General features: G+C 45.0%; 1 pseudogene across 1 annotated transcript; it reads right to left on the minus strand.

Moving 5' to 3' along the window:
• Positions 1 to 428: 428 nt before the first annotated feature.
• Positions 429 to 1,800, minus strand: LOC308278596 (elongation factor 1-alpha 1-like; annotated as a pseudogene). Its single transcript has one exon. The product of its transcript is annotated as an elongation factor 1-alpha 1-like (transcript).
• Positions 1,801 to 3,083: the final 1,283 nt, after the last annotated feature.

The raw sequence follows: 3,083 nt of genomic DNA on the forward strand, positions 1-3,083 counted from the left end.
TAGAGCCACTTTCAGGCTTACCCATGTGATGAAAAGTAATCAGAGTCGATGACAAGCACATATTCTAAGTCTGCAGAGAGAATAAAGCAGATGAAAATGAAAAAAAGAAAACATTTCGATATTTTGTAGTCTTTTTTTTCTCATTAAACTTTTGTTTTAATGGGTCTCAAAATTGCGACAGATTTTTGGTCAAGGTGTTTCCATTAAAAAGTACTGATTTTAAAAACTAATAACTTAAAACTGCCACACAAACAAAAAAACAAATGGTCCACAAAACTTTTTCCTTTCCTTCTGAAGGTTTTACAATGCATTGTTATCATTAACCAGTCTTTTACTATTAAACTTAAATGGCCAATTGAGACAAACAGTTCTGAGACCGTTCTTCCACCACTGATTAAGACTGGGGTGGCAGGTGTTAGGGGTAATATTCATTTAGCCTTCTGAGCTTTCTGGGCAGACCTTGCCAGCTCCAGCAGCCTTCTTGTCCACTGCTTTGATAACGCCCACAGCAACTGTCTGTCTCATATCACGAACAGCAAAACGACCCAGAGGTGGATAGTCGGAGAAGCTCTCAACACACATAGGCTTGCTTGGAATCATATCAACAATGGCAGCATCGCCAGACTTCAAGAATTTAGGGCTATCTTCCAGCTTCTTACCAGAACGGCGGTCAATCTTCTCTTTCAGCTCAGCAAATTTGCAAGCAATGTGAGCTGTGTGACAATCCAGTACGAGAGCATAGCCAGCACTGATTTGGCCTGGATGGTTCAGGATGATCACTGAGCAGTGAAACCAGCTGCTTCCATTGGTGGGTCATTTTTGCTGTCACTGGCCACATTGCCACAACGAACATCTTTCACAGACACGTTTTTGACACTGAAGCCCACATTGTCTCCAGGAAGAGCTTCACTCAGAGCTTCATGGTACATTTCAACAGACTTCACTTCAGTTGTGACGTTGACTGGAGCAAAGGTGACAGCTATGCCAGGCTTGAGAACACCAGTCTCCACTCTGCCCACAGGGACAGGACCAATACCTCCAATTTTGTAGACATCCTGGAGGGGCAGCCGCAGAGGCTTGTCAGTTGGGCGAGTTGGTGGCAGGATGCAATCCAAAGCTTCAAGCAGCGTGGTTCCACTAGCACTGCCATCTATACGGATGACTTTCCATCCTTTGAACCAGGGCATATTAGCACTTGGCTCCAGCATGTTGTCACCATTCCAACCAGAAATTGGCATGAAAGTGTCAGGGCTGTAGCCAATTTTCTTAATGTAGGTGCTGACTTCCTTAACGATTTCCTCATATCTCTTCTGGCTGTAAGGTGGCTCATTGGAATCCATTTTGTTAACACCAACAATCAGTTGTTTTACACCCAGTGTGTAAGCCAGAAGGGCATGCTCACGGGTCTGTCCATTGTTGGATACCAGCTTCAAATTCACCAACACCAGCAGCAACAATCAAGACAGCACAGTCAGCCTGAGATGTGCCTGTAATCATGTTTTTGATAAAGTCTCTGTGTCCGGGGGCATCGATGATAGTCACATAATACTTGCTGGTCTCAAATTTCCACAGGGAGATGTCAATGGTGATACCACGCTCACGCTCAGCTTTCAATTTATCCAAGACCCAGGCATAATTGAAAGAGCCTTTTCCCATCTCGGCAGCCTCCTTTTCGAACTTCTCAATGGTTCTTTTGTCGATCCCACCACATTTGTAGATGAGATGGCCAGTCGTGGTGGACTTGCCGGAATCTACGTGTCCAATGACAACGATGTTGATGTGAGTCTTTTCCTTTCCCATTTTGGCTTTTAGCAGTGGTTTTCACGACACCTGTGTTCTGGCGGCAAACCCGTTGCGAAAAAGCTTGTAGTCTTTACAATATCACTTGAAACAGCTTATTATGGGCCAAGCACAGTGGTTCATGCCTATAATCCCAGTACTTGGGAGGTTGACACAAGGAGGATCGTAGGTTCATTGCCAGCCTCAGCAACTTAGGTCCTGTTTCAAAATAAAAAATAAAATAAGGCCTCTGTGTGTGATGGCACATGCTTGTAATCCCAGTACTTGGGAGGCTGAGACAGGGGAATCACAAGTTTGAGATTAGCGTCAGCAACTTAACAAGACACTGCTTATTTATTTTTGTTGTTGGTACTGGGGTTCCTGGAAGCCCTTTTACCTCTGGGTTATACTCCCAGACCTATTTTATATATTTTTTTAAATTTGGAAACAGGGTCTCTTAAGCCAGAGAGCCTGGCTCCAAACCAGCTCGATCCTCCTGTCTCCACCTCCCAAGCGCGGGGATTACAAGCGTGCGCCACCACGTCTGGCAACAAGACCCTATTTAAAATAAAAAAAATAAAAATGGACTGGGGGTATAGCTCAGAGGGAGAACACACCTGAGTTTAATCTCCAGTATCACACACAAAAAAATAGGGCTGGGGGTGTAGCTCAGAGGTAGAATTCCCCTAGGGTCAATCCTCAACAGATGGAGGAGGAGGAGGAAGAGGAGGAGGGGGGAGGGGAGAGGGAGGAGGAGGGGGAGGGGGAGGAGGAGGGATTTGTACCAACTGCCCAGAGGTGGCTGGACAATATGCCCTTAAAGAGAATGTGTGTCCCTGTTTTTTCATTATACAGCTTTCCTACTTTCTGCCTGCCTTTGAATCTCTGCCAAATGCAGGTGATGGTGGCTGATTCCTTGCTATACGTGCAGGCTCTGAACAATACAAAATAGACTGTTTATTCTCATTTGGTTGTTCTTCATTTACTTCCACAGTATGATAGCCAGATAAAATGTATACTGCCCAGCTACATATATTGCTCACTTAAATTAGAATTGCTTGTGTGTGTGTGCATGTGTGTGTGCGTGTGTGTGTTTTACTGGGGACTGAACCAAGGGTTGTTCTACATCCAAACTATACTCTCAGCCCAATCTTACTTATTCATTTTTAAAAATTTTAAAACAGAGCCGGGCGTGGTGGCACACGCTTGTAATCCCCGCGCTTGGGAGGCTGAGACAGGAGGATCGCGCAGATTCAAAGCCAGCCTCGGCTACTTAGCGAGGCTCTTAGCAACTTAGTGAGACC

Source organism: Muscardinus avellanarius (genome assembly GCF_963383645.1).
Source record: "Muscardinus avellanarius genome assembly, chromosome: X".
In the NCBI taxonomy this organism is placed as follows: Eukaryota; Metazoa; Chordata; class Mammalia; order Rodentia; family Gliridae; genus Muscardinus; species Muscardinus avellanarius.